Here is a 16,871-nt window from a genome sequence, read left to right on the forward strand (position 1 = left end):
AAACAATCTTCTAAAGCCAAGTAGTAATCCTACTCCTAACCCTCTTCCCTCTGAAATGAATGCAACCCTAATTAGGAGTTTCACTTATCTCTTTACAGCTACTACCACTCATGTCTGCACAGAGAATGATGCTATTCTACTTCTCACTATAAACTACAGCATTAATCTGACAAGGAATTTCTCATTTGAACCAGCCTCAACTACTTAAATAAAGAAATACTTGAACAAACTAAAACCCATGGCATTAGCATAAGACAATGTTTCAGTAGAATATCTTAAATTAGGAGCAGATGGAATAAACTACCTGCTCTCTATATTAACCAATATATCCTTATGAGAATCTTATGTTACAAAAATATGGAAAATTTCTTATATTATACCAAAGCATAAATGAGGTAGCTCTACTGAATTTTCAAACTATTTATTGCATAATTCCCTCCACTCTGTAAAGTACTAGAAGGGTATATCTATGTATCATCAAACCCTAAACTTTATGCTAGAATTACACTTACTTAAAATATGGCTACCGGACACATAGAAGCACTGCAACTGCTCTACTGCACATTCTAGACACTGTCCACTAAAACAGAAATATGGGCATCGCTGTTTCCACCCTATACCTGGACCTCCCACCTTCTTCTCCTCAACAAGCTCTCACAACCATGATTAAGTACTGCTATTGCATGATTACAACAGCCATGCATCATTTGTCAAATGTCAAGTCTACTTTACTTTCCTGTCAGTACATACAAGAGTACCACAGGGGGGTCAATAGTAGGGCCGCTCCTTTTTAATATATTAATAAATAGCGTGCAGTGGACAACCAAGCATGCAACAATCATACAATATGCAGATGAATCAGCTGTTGTCTACTCAGCCACAACACAATACCAAATTGAAGCAATCACCCAAGAATCCTTCTCCTCTACTGATAAAACCTGGCTTAGACAATCCTAACTACTCTTGACCCCCCCCAAAACAAATAATCACATTTACTTCCAATAACATCTCACTAATGCACACTGCACAAAATATAATCTAACCTAACAATGCCAAAATAGAACAAGTCACACATGCCAAGTTACTGGGTTCATAGTAGATGCCAAACTTAAATTTGACCAGCAAATCTGTGTGTTGCCCCTCCCCACCAAAAAAAAAAAAAAACACACACACACAAATTATAGCTATTTACAAAGCCAGACCATTTCTCATTGACCATAGGTAGACCTATGACCGTAAAAGGTAACTGCAACATCCCTCTGACTTCCTAGCCTGTTGAATACACCTACGATTTGTATTAATCTTCAGACAACACCAATGCATAAGCTTAAAGAGTGTGATAGTAAAATATTTACATTTTCATCCAACTTCCAAAACCAAACCCAACCTGAGATGGCTAAACTCCCATATCACATATCATATATACAGCGCATCAGGGCACATACAATGTTACACCATTCCTCAGACACACCAGCTATCAGCAATACAATAAAATGGTACAAACCCAAAAAGGACCTTTGATGAAAGGAAAAAAAATATCTATTAGTATCCAAAAAATCCAACAACATACACTGTAATTCCTTATACTCAGTAAGCATACTTAAACTATGGAACATTTCCCCTCAGCATCAGTCAAACAAACAATCTGCTTCTTGTTAAGACAAACCTTAAACTACACCTAAATTATAAATCATATTAGAATTTGCAAATGCCCTTCATCTATAGGATAAAAATACTCATGGTTCCCCCCTCTTACCTACTATACCATTTTCCCAACTAGCTCTTTATGTCTTACTGAAGTGTGTTTATTGCATTCGTTCCTGTTATCATATTAACTTGCTAATCATCATGATTACAGATAGATATCAAACTACTTCAGCCACCAAATTTTGAACCAGTTGGCTTCCTATATGTTTCTTGCATGTTCTCCCAGATCAACTCTTCTTGTGGAGAACAACAACAAAAAAATGACTTCTAATTTTACAGTAGACAGTAGACTGGTGTTTTTGAACCAAATGGCTTCCTACAAATATACTCCTCTTCAAGTGAAAAGCAAAAAAAAAAAAAACAAAACTTTAGAAGTATGAGCTGAAGTGCCTTTCTGTACTAGCGCTTGAAAACAATGCAAAGAATGCAGGAACTCTTGATCGTGCCTCTAACACTTTGTACCCATGGCAGCTGCCCGATTCAGCCCACCCCCTGCTACACTACTGGTTATTACACCTTTCATCTTTGTGTGATATGTCACGTTTATTCAGTTTTAACACACTTACAGTATTTTTGCACTTATTTCTTTAGCCCTTGTTATATTTTCTATCTAAAATTTCTTGTAGCTCATCTCCCAGGGCATACTTATCTAACAAAAGCAAGACAGCAAGCAGTTAAACAAATAACTAAATGACAGCATTTAAGTAAAATAAGAATCACGACCAACGTTTTTCAGTAAATCTCCCATATTATCTTTCCCAAAAGTACTGTTGTAATTGGAAAGGATTCAGGATATTTAAGCACACAAACATGCCAACTGAAGAATAGTTCTACAGAGAGTCTATATGAGTATATGGCTATGCGCTAATCCCTCTTACTTGGAAATATATTTTCAATCAGGAATGCAAAATTACTTGAATACATTATCATCATGTGTGCCATTACAGATCTGTAACTTGTGCGCTTAGTTGACACCATAAAATTGGCAGCTTAAACTCAGTTGTGAACTGTAATGCATTTGTAATGAATAATATTGTGTGTTTGAGTTGGCACAGTGTAGTATTGGGTAACATCATTGGTTCACTGTAAGAGATTCTATATTTATTTACTCTGGGTATTCCTTTTCCTTCCACTATCCAAAGACATGGTGGAGGTAGATTGGCAACTTTTAAACTGTGTGTAGGTGTGTATATATGTATGTCTGATATGAAGGAAAGGCTTAGCAATTTATTTCCATTTCCCTTCTTGCATAACAAACTAATGACCTTTGTGGCTGTTCTCAAGGCTATTACAGGAGTTGGTGCAACTTGTAAACATGGATGGTGTGTGTGTGTGTGTGTGTGTGTGTGTGTGTGTGTGTGTGTGTGTGTCTGCATGCATGCCAGCTGAGGTTTGTTTTAATGAAAAGTCAGTTTTTTCCAGCCACAGTTCCCTTCCTAGTGTCTTTATTTTAACACTTTTCTTACAACTGGAAAGTTACTCCAAAAACTTTGCATTGACTTTCTACATCAGACAATGACTTCTCAATCATACATAAGACTGTGTTCTCTTGCTTAGAAATGAACAGTGAGGAATGGAAGGTTCTCAAATACATGTTTTTGAACCATTAATATGTAAAAAGGATTTCTTTGTTTTTATCAAGACAAATTTTTCTAAAATATGGTTTAGACAAAATAGAGACTCTAATGAGCATTTACTATTACAGATGGGAGGTTATTTATTCTAACAGAAAATCATAATTATAAACATTAACTAGCTTTGGTTGAAGAATGTTTGTGTTCACTTTAGCTTAGAATCAAGGATTAGATGAATTATTAAATTATGCTTCATGTTGACCTTAACAAGTGGTGATTCTTGATTTTAATCATTGAGTATCACATACTGAATGAGCATATAAGGTAACATTAGAGTGAATCAGGCTGGTTTACCAATGCAACTGGCAAGCTACGCTCACTGCCTGTGAGATGTGCTGTCATATGAGGGACTGTTATGCAATTTCTTCTGACTCTCTTCCTGTTTGTCATATGTGCTATAGTGACACTGACTCTTTCCTTTGTATGTGTGCGAATACACAAGAAAGGGAATCGGAATCCTAGTGAGACAAGAAGAAGTTAGGCCAAAAATACTGCGATGACTGCCTGAATTATGGATCCATTTGGTGGGCTTTTCCTTGACACAGGCAGGGTACCCTTCATCTAAAATCAAATGGGCTGAAGACCTATGGGGGAGGCTGGTGCCTGTAGACATAGAGGTAAATTGACTTAGAAAAAGTATAACATTATTACAAAACCAATAATAATCATGCTTCTTAAGAGTTGCATAACAAATATAAAAAAATATATATATAAGCAATTAGGCACACTTTCGAAGAAGAACAGCCAGAAAAATCAATATTAATGTGCATGTTTTTCTTCATTAGGTCTTTACACAGCTCTTCTTTGAAGGTTCAAAAATATTTAGTTTTTTTTGGAACTGCAATCATATTCATCTGCTTTTCATGAAAGGGAAATTTGAATTTGATACTGCTTTAAAAGTCCTGCCATTATTTGAACTTTCTCTTGTAGCAGGTATAAAGGATTGCATATTCTATTATTGTGTTTATTTTTCAGTTTTAGAAATTCTAACTTTCCACTTAATATTGGTTATCATGTTTGCCCATTTTGGATTAAGACTATCTGTTACATATAGAATTTAGTACTGCATATTTTTATAAAAAGGATTTTCCAAAACTGTAACTTCAAATTGACGTGATGTGCTGCTTAAGAAAGAAAAAGGAGGAAAAAAAAGAAGGGCAACCCTCACCCATTTTTACACTAATGCTGAATTTTCCAAGTGAAATCTAGCCCTCTTTTCTGTCTGAGCAATTTAAATGTTTGTGCACTTCCTGCAGTTAAGGCATAAGTATGATAATCTGCTTTTCCAAGAATTATTTATTTTAAGGTCTATATCAGCATATCGAATGCTGAAAACACCAAAGTCAATTTCATCTAACTGAAATGTTCGAAATTTCAGAAGAGTGAACTGACGGAACATCAATTTCTTTCCCAGGGAAAGAAATCAATGTTCCGTGCAAAAAAAAAATAAATTGAAATACTTTAAACACTGACAGAAGGAGGGGGCATTGCTCCCACACCCCCCAACGTGGGGGGGGGTTGTGCCCCCCACATCCCCCCTACTTAAATACACCAACTCTGAGACCACACCACAGTGGAGGAAATAGCAAACTCCAATGACGGCCAACCGATTTATTTCCCTGGGAAAGAAATCGATGTTCCATCAGTTCACTCTTCTGAGATTTCAAACATTTCAGTTCGATGAAATTGACTTTGGTGTTTTCAGCATTTGAAATGCTGATAGGAACCCTTATTTTACACTGAACATCTTTTATACAACATCTTAGGGTTTCAAACTCTGGCACACTATCTCTTTCCTGAAAGGCCGGTAACTATTTAATTGCCTCAGATAATGGGTCCAATATACGTCTTTCGGCTTTTCCCGGTTAGGGGTCGCTACAGCGGAACTCCGGTCCGCTAATGATTGGCAGTAGATTTTTACGTACTGGCTTGCCAGGCCTAATGCACAACCTTCAATGAGGGAATGCCCATTCACGCATGTCGCCACACAGAAGACGCTCTAACTGAGAATCAAACGGGCAGCGTCTGTGAGGCGACAATACTACCACAGCACCACCACAATATACCAAATATACTAAATGGCTTAGAGGGGAAGAATCACTGTGTGAATAAACTATTCTTTCACATTGCTTAATTTGAGAGGGTTTTTTTTTTGATAATTGAGGAATTGAGGCTAGGATAGTCACTACTTTGAAATTACCCATTAATATATGCATTTAAATGAGAACCATCTACTAGTGCCTGAAAAAACAACTTCAGAACAGCAGTTTATTGATACATAATTTAGTTTGATGCACCGTACAGCTACAGATCAAACCTTCAGGATGCCTTATATAATGAAATAAAATCTAGCTCAGCATTTCAGACAAACTATTGTTGCAATGAATGGCCGTTTTGCCCCATCCTTTTGCTCAAATGAAATGTTTAAGAACATTTCCCAATGCTTGTAAGAGTACACGTAAACACTGCAGCAAGAGATGAAAGCTTGCAGTGTGTGACAGGAATTCATAAACAGCTTACATTTGCTGTGAAGGTGTTTACAAGCAATTTAAGAAATAAAGGGATAGACATATATGGAATAATAAACTGCATACAGACAGCATGTTAGCTGCTACAGCACAGACACTGAGAAGGGGATAGGGAATTTAAAGACTGAGGGAGTTGGATATATGGAAGTGTGAGAATGTTACTGCAGTCTCACAGCATGAGGAAGAGACATGTACCCATTAGTCTAGCCACACCGATACTGTGCCAAGCTGTCACACATCGTACATGTGGTATGTATCCACAAACATGCAAGATCATTAGCTGCATAACCTGCTGAGTCCATCAGTAACTCTGTTACTATAGTTGAAGTAAGCTGATCAGAGCAAGGGCATGTCGATGGATGATCAAACGTGATGCACACTACAGTGGAGACAAACTCATAATCTATTTAAATGTATTCATACATTGTTACTTAGAATAAATCAAGGCAGTCCTGTTCCAATGAGCATAGCATTAAGCTGAGTGCTTTTTTTCCCTTCAGCTCAAGTCTGTAACATTTATAGATTTCTTTTTAATAACAAGGACCTCTTTCTATACTATTAAAATCTTTGTCCTACAAACCCCAGATCTGAAACCTTCACTGAGTTATGATTTTGTTTTATGCTTTATCTGAAATAAAACTGTTAGAATACATGCATCACTCAATTTCTATATTTGACCATGTTTGAAAATCCTCTAGGTACGTGAGCAAATCACATATGGGAAAGGCAGGGAACTAAGGTATTTGTATAGCCATCTGCATGCAAGCTGACAGTATTGCTGCTAACATGTTCAGTTCTTTTGAAAAATACAACAAAAATCTGTCTAGATGTTTGACAGCTCTGAAGAAGATGACTGTGTTTTGATAGAAATAAAAATAATTATTGAGGCAGACACTGTCAGTTGTGGTACACAATGTACCTGACGAACACCGAGCACAGTGGAATATTTATTGATTCCTGCATCTTTGCAGGTAATCCCATTCCACAGGATGTTTACCTCTCAGTGTCCAGAAGCCAACTACTCGCTGAGGCTTTAAATTGTCTAGCAATGCGAGGTGTGAAAAGGTTGTTGTTGTGTTACAAGAGACTACAGTTCCTTCCAGATAGAAATAGGAATGACTCTTAAAGCAAACCATATTGGGAATATAAAATGATACAAAAATCACTCAACATAATATTAATTTAAATAAAGGTCCCTTTCACTGCAGTGGATATTCGGAGAATAAAAGCCAATTATTGTGCGAACTAACTATAGAAGATGACTCTGAAATGTACAACACAATGCAACTTTTAAAGGAGATTATCGGGTTGTGGCTAAGATGCCGATGATGTACTCATGTTATCTATATTTTAAAAAGACTAACATAGACTGTTTGATTTGAAAGCCATGATAGTGCTGCATATTCTTTCTTTTGTGTTAGCCTTATGGTTTCTAGAAAAACATACAACAGGTATTAAAATTACTGTAGTTAAAATAGCATTCCCCAATAACAAGCTTTACAAAGTATAGACAGTTGGCATGACTGCTGTACCAGTGATATATTCTTTATATAGTCAAAACTTACTGTTTATTTGTAGTTATTTCTGCATTTGCCTAAATAAAATAAACAATGGCTGCTTCTATTCACCATTTAAAATGCTAAAACACTAGTCTTTCATGTATGCATTACTTTACATAAAAAGATCTATTATGGTTTATCTTATAATTCTTTATCAATAAGGCTATTTAAACTGTTTACATTTAGTACCCACTTTCAAATAATATAAACTCAAATTTATCACTAAAACCTAATCTTGTAACATATAACGTAAGTAATCTAAAAATAAATTTACAACATCAAACATAACAAATCAATGACTGTCTTCAGCATCACACTATAAGATAACAATTATTAACGTATTCATTCATTAATTTATCTGGCTCTTACTTTACCTAATTCAGGGTCATGGGAAAGTTGCATCCATTCCTGGTACTCAGAGAAGACAAGACTAGATAGTATACCAGCCTGTATGTAGAAGATTAGTTAAAATTTACAACTTACATCTTTGTGGAATAAGTAATATTTAAAGGATCGTATAAACTGTTCATCTGAGTGCAATGATTTCCAGACAGAGGTGACTGTATAGAAATAGTTGTGAACTGAGTGGTCACATGATACACTCTGATTAGTCACATTTTCTTTCCCACTGAATAAAGAGGTCTAAAGGCTGTCAAGGGACCAGTGAGCTCCATAACATTAGGATTACCCAAGTAATGTAAAGAAAGATCAGTTAGTAAAAAGATGTTATACTCACATTTTGTGACTACCAGCCACCAATGTAAGCTGAACAATAATGCTATCACCTATAAATAATGACTGGCTCCTGTTAGGAGACATTAAGCAGTGTTATGCACCAGCTGTAAGGGACTTACATTCTTATTATCAGGTAGAAGTAAAGGGCATTACAGCAGTTTTAACATGATAAGTCCAATGCACGTATGCCTGTAGGACAATTCTGTTGGAACCAAAGTTCTGATATTCACAATATTCCTAAGCAATTAAAAAAATACACTTTAATAAATGCTGACACTTGGCTCTTTATTGTCAACTGATAATATGCAACCATGCTGAGGCTCTGAATTTGAAATGAAAGATGCAGATCGCGTCCACCATAGATAACAGCTGTGGAACAGCTATAAATGGTGGAGGACCTACAGGTTGCACAAATGGCTATTGCCTCTGCTTATATGGGCTGACTCTCAAAAACTTCCTTAATCCAGTTAATGGTGGCATCTAGATTACTGTGTAGTTTTAATCAACATAGATATATCTTCCTGAGGAAAACAACGGGGTAGTTGGTATTATCTACATAACAGCTTAACCTCAGTCCACACCACCAAATGATTTTACCTAGTGTATGCATATATTCTGCAAATAATAAGGGTAACAGATTGCAACTCTGTGACATCCCACCATAGAAGGGATATTCTCTATAGAAATTGATACCAGACCAAAAGAAACACCTGTCTGTACACCCAAGAGGTAACAGACAAAGCAATTAAAGATTATGGATGAGAAATCATAGCAAGTTTCTGGATGCTATCATCCATTTTGAGATAAATTACAATGATAACAACCAGGAGACCACTAACAACACATAAAAGAGCATTCTCGGCGCTAGGCCTTTACCTAAGCCAGCTTGAAATGAATAAAGGAGTCTTTATTACAGTAAGTATGATTCAAACTGACCTGGAACCACTGCCCTAGTAGTCTTGCCTATAAGAGGCAGGTTAAACACAGAGTGGTAGTTTTCTGGATTATTCAAGTCCAAAAATGCTTTCTGGAGTGTGTGGTAATCTGTGCTTTTAAAAATAAAAATTGATGGAAAAACAACCATCTTCCAAAGATATGATAACACTGAGAAAACTAAAAAATAAAAGAACAAGCATCTCTAGTCCCACCTTAACCAATCTAGACAGAGCTGGCTGAAGGCTGCAGGTTATAGGATGCATGCACTATTCAAGCTCTAAGGCACTGTCATAGTTAGAAAATTAAAAAAAAATATCACTAGATAAATGTGTCCATTATTACTATCACATCTTACAGATGTACTACAAAGCATTTCTTTTCCGTGGCTGTGAAGTGTTAAGCAGCTTACTGATATAAAGATGCTAAAAAGACAGTCTGGACTGCTCTGCTTGTCCACAGTGACAGTAGCTTTGTCTGTCCACTGAATGACCTAGATATTGCTCTGGACAACAGCATGACCTTCTTATAAATTATTTCTGCATGACAGGGCACAGTGTGGAAAACAAACCTAAGGATGTCTTTAGTTTATTTATATAACATTTGTTAAACAGGGTAGAACACAGACCTTCATGGACCATTTTCATATCCCATGCATTTCATACAAGGTGCATATTGACTATAACAATGTGGATTTTAAGTGCCTATGAAAAACTGCTATGGGCACCTAGAATATTTTTGTAAAGGTGTATTTAATTACATTAAAAAGTAAACTATAATAGTCATTTAATAGTTAAGTAGTTAGCAAAAAATATGTAAAAATAAATACATTATAATCTTATTCAAAATTTACAAACAGTAAAGTGAATTGTACCATGAAATCACTTCCAAATATGCATGACATTTGCTTTTCTATTTTTTTTTTTGTGACTTTTAATGTTACAGTGAATAAAAAACTTAAAAAAAAATAAAAAGTGAAAGAGACAATGGGGATCTATCAAAGGTGTTTGCCATGAATGTATTTGTATTTTTTAACTTGAGGTAAATATTTCTAAAGGTCAAAACAGAAAAATGCATAAGAGTCACTCCCTTTAGCAAATAGTGAGTGGTTCCAGAGTTTTGTTGTTAAGCTGAGGCAAAACTACTCACTGTAAGTCAATTTGTTTTGAGCTATACTCTTGGTCCTTCGGTAGATACAGACCTGAAATTATAATATTCATATCTAAGTGAGAGTCTGACACAAAGGGTTCAGTTTTGAAAAGGGTATGAATGTTGTTATTTGGGAAGGCATTTATCTTAATTCTCAGCATGAGAAGGGAGAGTGATGAATTAACACCACTAGTTTGATGCAAATCTTTCATCCTCTCCTATTTTGGAAAAACATGCCTAGTTTCAAAACTGATCTAGGATGCCCCTGTTTTTAGAGGTATGTCCCTATTTTAAGGCTTGCTTTATAACTTGACACAATTTTCTGAATCCCCCCATCATTATCACATGTGATATTTGAAGATATGTAGTATATAGAAAACCACACTACATGACCAGCTTATTAGTGGCAATAATAATTTAAAGAAAGAGGACACACATCTTACAACTCCCTTTTTCTGAATCAAAAATAAATTACCTTGGGTGGTACAATTTTGTGATATAGCTCACTAAAGTCTAGAAATTTGACACTGTCTTATTGATAATGTACTTTATTTTTCCTTAAGTTTGTCATACTCTACTTGTTAAAGGTATTTCTGAGTAATACCCACACTTCTTTTGGAAGCAGGAAGAGGAAAGAGTTATGTGCTATTTGGTATTCAATTTTTATGCTAATTATATGTCCAGATTTTTAGCTAGTTGTTCCTATTTTTCAAGAGTCTCTGTTCCTATTTTCAATTTCTGCAGGCTGAGAGGTATGGTTTGATGTTACCTGCAAGGACGAATGGTTCTTCTTTGAAGCAGCCTTAATCAAGTTATAGCAGAATTATTTTGCCTGTTACTGATCTTCTTTCTGGTGACAACAAACATTGCATTTTCAAGGACCAGAAAAAAAGGTCTCATGTATTCTCAGTTTTGTGCTTAATACTTAAAACTAAAAATATACTTAATTTTGCGTCTAATTATATCTCTAGGTGACTACATCTATTAGTTGTTGTTCCTTCGGCTTTTCCCGATTAGGGGTTTCCACAGCAGTACTCCTGTCCGCTAATGATTGGCAGTAGATTTTCACGGTGCTGAGGTGCCAGCTCGACGCCCAACCTTCAACAAAGGCACGCCCATTTATGCATGTCTTTTGAATGCCACTCGACCACGGGGAGGACATGCAGACTCCACACAGAAGGCGCTCCAGCCAAGAATCGAATGGGAACCTCTTGCTGTGAGGTGACAATGCTACCGCTGTACCACCGCGGCTTGACTACATCTATTAGTGGTTTCAGTAATTTTATAATTAATGTACAGGGCGTGCCAATCTTTCTGAGGTAGAGGAAATATTCTGGTAGGTTCCAAATAGCATAGATTTTATTTCCTTGCAGTTGAGTTTCACTGTGTGCAAACATGCTGTGTTTCAAAAGATATTTGATTACTAAGGGGTATGGGTTATGTCTATAAACAATTATTTGGTATGTGTATAGAGAATGATTCATACTTTGGAGAGGTCAGCTGGGAGATGACATATAAAGAATGAGTCCTGTACAAGAAATAGAATGGGCCATTGAACAACAGTTTTTTCAGAACAGTAGAATCAGAGAAAGAGACCAGTCTGAATATTCTGACCCATTTAGTAGCTTTACTTCATCTTATTGGCTATGAGGATGTGGTGTCTAGATCAAAGGCCTCATTGAGGCCAATGAGCACTGAAACTGTGAGACTGCCATTGCTAATATGTGTGAGAATTTAATATGTTAGCAAGCAGATAACTGCTGTCCTGCTACTATTTGCACATAGGTTATGGTGATGTCATTACTGGAGAGAGAGAACATTTTTGTTTGTATGAGAGAATTTGAGAGTACACTTCTTTCCAAAGGAATTTACAAAACATAGTACAACTGAAAAGGCTTTGAAGTCAGATGAAAATATGGGTTTAGGAATTTTAGGTAGAGTCCTTATTACTGCAGTGTTCCAACTTATGTGCATAATAAGATTCAGGAATATATTGAAGGTATGATGTAAACTGGTGAGGTTATTTTGTTCTTCCACAGGGAGACAAAAAAATGGATTTAATCTGTTTGACCCTGTTCAGAAATAATGCAGAATTCTGTCTGCAGGTTAATTTATTCCCTTTTCCTAAACATATCCAAAACAGCGGAGGATTGAATTCTGAGATATATGTTAAAAACAGGACAGGAAACAGAGGTAGCACTCTTGTTATTAAGGCTTGGGAGACTGGGGAAGGGTAGAAAAACCCATTAAGAAAGGAAATGCAGGAAAAGGGGGCCTTTGCTTATTATGATTGTATTAAGAGAGACAGAGAGAGGGAAACTTGTAAGAGAAAAATATTTTGTGTTGACATGGAAAAAGGATAATTTGTAGAAGTACAGAAGAAAATATGTATCTAAGCTGTTTCTGTTGAAATGTGTTACAGGTCTACAATAACTCTGATGGTGATGCTAGGGGATCTGCACTTAATCATACAGTAGTTACTCCAGAGAACCTTTGCTTTATAGAAATCAACACTCTCAGCAAACTTTTGTTTATATACATTCTAGTCTTACAGTGTCACCAGAGATGGTATGGGGGTCCTTAACTTATTTCCCACTTTAGTGAATAAACAGTAACTTCACCCTTACAATACTCAGAATATTCTCCAGCTAGGCAAAGAACCATTGAATAAGGGCACGTCTGCACCCTCATCACTGTTGCTATATTTGTTCTGTCTTGGTAGAGGTCTTTAGGTAGATGTAGGATAATAAATCCATCTCCAGTGAAGTTCTGATCTGTCTGAGTTCACATTAGTGAATGGAGTTCATGCTTTTCCATAGCCCAAACAAACCCAGTACACACAAGAGAAACCACATATTTGCAGAGTATGTACAGATGATCTCTGCTCAGAAAATTCTCCAGGTAGGAGATGAGCCAAAGAATAAATGAGGTAAGGCAGCAAAGCAAACTGCTGTATCAACATGTCATAATAATAATTTACAATATAGGACAATTATTTTAATAGTGATAATTCCCCTCATCTCATAGGATAGTGCTAAGAGTATCAGTAAAAAGTGAGTTAACTATAAGAGTGACACTTAAAGGTGGCTCATGCACTTCTTGGTTCAGAAATATGAAAAAAATGAAAACATTTGACATATTCTTAGCCACTTTTGCAAAAAATAAATAGATAAAATTAATACCCTTAATAGCAATAGTTTCCTTGTATGTTTTTTTTAAATACATATATAACAACTATTCGGAGACACAAAAAAGCTACATTATCATCAAAATTAAGTCAGCCTATATTCAACCAACTTGCAGGAATTATATTATAAATTATTTTAGTCTTAAAGAAGGTCCTGCTAGAGGAAACTCCAGTAAGAAGCATGTTTCGATAAGAGTTTATTAAACACGTTTAGTACTTTATTTTTAATTTGAAGTGCCAATGAATTTACAGTTGAGGTCCTGTTTAAACAAAAAACAAAAAATAAAGCCTGTACACACAGAGACAGACATTGTAAAACAATACAGTGAATGACTATATGACATCTGTGCAGAAGTACTGCAACTTGCTCAACCTCAGCAAGAAATGGGTCCAGATTTATTAAGGTTACAGCAAGGTGTAAATGAAGACCACCACCGTAACAGGTACAAGCATGCAAAATCTGAAGGTAATGCTACTCAATGCTAGAAGTCTAAACCACAAAATGCACTCTGTCAAGGCACTTCGAACATCGATATCTGTGCAGTAACTGAGACCTAGTTCAAGGCTCCAGAGAGCACCCCTGCAATACCAGGCTACAACTCTTACCACACTTTTCAGCCACCAAACCAGGACCGAAACACTAAAGGTGGACGAGTGTCCATATTCACAAAGGATAGTCACAACACCAGGCTAACACAATGCATCTGAAATTCTCCAGGTGCAACTAATACTAGGTAAGACTGCAATCCAAATTGTAGCTTGCTACAGATCCTCCACCATGCCCCAAGATTCTCACTACACCTTTCTAAACATTCTGGAAAATATTAAGATACAACCAAACACCCTAATACTGGGTGATTTCAACTACCCTGCCATTAACTGGGAAAACTACTCGTGTACCAACACCTTTGCCCTATGGTTCTTGGAATTCATAAATTCCAACACTGTGGATCAACTAATCCTTAGTCCCACCAGGGGCTCCAATATCCTAGACCTGGTCATTACCAACATGGGGAATTGATGCTCCACACCTAAGGTCACCCCCTCGTTGGTCATGACTGACTATAAGCTAATCACCCTTGACATCCACATCCCACACCCCCCAGTAAGGAAACCTCCGTAAAAAACTTCTCCAAAGCCAACGTCATGCTACTCAAGTCAGAAGTGACAAACTTCATGACACCCATGCAGATGGGAACTGAAAGTTCGACTGCTGAATCCTACACTAAGGCACTGTACGAGCACATCTACTTGTGCATGAATCGTGCCATCCCCAATAGAACCAAGATGCTCTACTTCAAAAAAAGGAAGCCAATCTGGTGGTCCCTTGCCATAAACAAATTTTACAACAAAAGTAAGAAACTGTTGCAGAAAAGAGGAAAATCCCAGGACGCAAAAAACTCCCTTACCAGTCTCAGTAAGAAGCTGAGATCCCTCATAAAATCCTCCAAAGCTAGTTACGAAAATAAAATTGCCAAAGATTCCAAAGACAAACACAAGGCATTCTATAGCTATGTCAAGAATCTAAATGGCAATGCTCAGATCTGCTCTGAGCTATAACAGAATGGAATTAAATATACTGATCCCAAGGATATTGACAATATCCTGGCAGATCGATTCAGTGCAAACTTCACCCCCTCACCCCCTAAAGGGCCCATCTCAATACTAAAAGATTGGAAAAGTCTGGTAATAATGGCCACATAGGTAAAAAAGGCACTCTACAAAGCTAAGAATGCAGCATCCATGGTACCAGATATCATCCCAGGCTGTGTACTACATGGACTACAAAATGAACTGGCACCTCACCTAAGTGTCAAGTTTAATCATAGTCTGAGGAAGTCTCTTGGATTGAATAATTGCGAGACAAAAGCGCTAACCTTTTATTGAATAAATATTTTGTTTATACGTTTAGTGTACATTTTTTTGCACCTGCGAGTAGATTCCTTTCATCATTTGGATTATTAGTTTTTAATCATAGCCTCACCTCAGGCTTCATGCCCACTGAGGGGCACACAGCTACAGTTATCCCACTCCACAAGGGGAGATCCATCTTGGATGCAGGGAACAACTGCCCCATCAGTCTGACGAGCCTGATCTGAAAGGCCATGGAACGTATTATCATGGAACTTGTAAGCAAAGATGTTGGCAACTTTCAAACACTGGACCCCACGCAGTTTGGGTTCATGAAGGGCCGATCTTGTCTCCTGAACCAGATTGACTTCTTCGAATCAGTCTCCAGAGCCATGGTCAAGGATAAGGTGGTCCACACAGCCTATCTGGACCTCGCCAAGGCCTTCAACACCATCCCCCACTCTGGAATCATAGATAAACTTACTAAGCTGGGCATTAATCCCTATGTCACTCGATGGGTTGCCAACTGGCTTACTGACAGAACCCACACTGTAAAAGTAGCCGACTCCAAATCCAGCTCCAGACAAGTGACAAGTGGAGTACCTAAGGGTTCAGTCCTGGGACCGCTCTTGTTTGGCATCTACTTCTCTGAAGTACAGGCCAACACTATGGGACTCTGGCTAACAAAGTTCGCAGATGACTGCAAACTGGGAGCCATTATTGAATCCCCAAATGATGTGGATATTATACAAAAGGGCCTTACAGAAACAGATGCTTGGTGCCAGAGCCATGTGCTCAAGCTCCATGCCAAAAAATGTATAGTTATCCCCTATGGGAAAAAACATGTACCCGTGAATTACCACATAGGTGGCAGTACACTAAACTCTGAAAGTGTGATAACAGACTTAGGGACACAGGTGAACAGTGGTCTCACCTTCGATAACCACATTGCCACAACAGTCAGGAAATCCTTCTATGTGGCACACCTCATCACTAAAGGCTTTTCATCCAGAAAAAAGAAGGTCATTGTCCCACTGTACTCATTCCTCATTAGACCCATTATAGTATACAATACCCCATTTGGTATGTACCTCTCAAGACATCTGCAACAACTGGAAAGGCCGCAGAAAATACCTCACTAAAATAATCACAGGCCTAAAGCAGATGCCCTATGCTGACTGTCTAAAAAACCTCCGGCTATACTCTGTTGCATATCGTCTACTCAGAGGCAATCTCTGCTTAACATACAAGGCCATGTCAAACCCAGAGCTGTTGGACATGCTACACTTAAAGAAATCTCAATCCCTCAGAGCCACATGCTCCAGGGATCTAAACCTTGTCATCACAATGAACAAAACATGCTGAAGGGATAGGTTCCTGACCCAGAAACTCCACAGACTCTGGAATAGAACTGCCCATACATGTCAAGTAGAGCACCTCTTTGGCCCTCTTCAAAAGGAACCTTGATGACTGGATGGGAGATAGGAAATTCACCCCAGGGATCACGTCAGTCGCCCTGCTAAACAGGGGTCCAGGGAAGTAAATACTGTGGGAAGAAATAGCCAGGGAATTGTTATGGCTAGGCTTG

General features: G+C 37.4%; 1 protein-coding gene across 1 annotated transcript in view; it reads right to left on the bottom strand.

Annotated features, from left to right (window-relative positions):
* Positions 1–16,871, bottom strand: part of GRM7 (glutamate metabotropic receptor 7) — a 3,543,572-nt gene that overhangs the window by 1,095,306 nt on the left and 2,431,395 nt on the right. The gene's annotated exons all lie outside the window — the stretch shown is intronic.

The sequence above is a fragment of the Protopterus annectens genome, chromosome 7.part0 (genome assembly GCF_019279795.1).
Source record: "Protopterus annectens isolate FY-2018-M chromosome 7.part0, PAN1.0, whole genome shotgun sequence".
NCBI classification, from domain to species: domain Eukaryota; kingdom Metazoa; phylum Chordata; order Ceratodontiformes; family Protopteridae; genus Protopterus; species Protopterus annectens.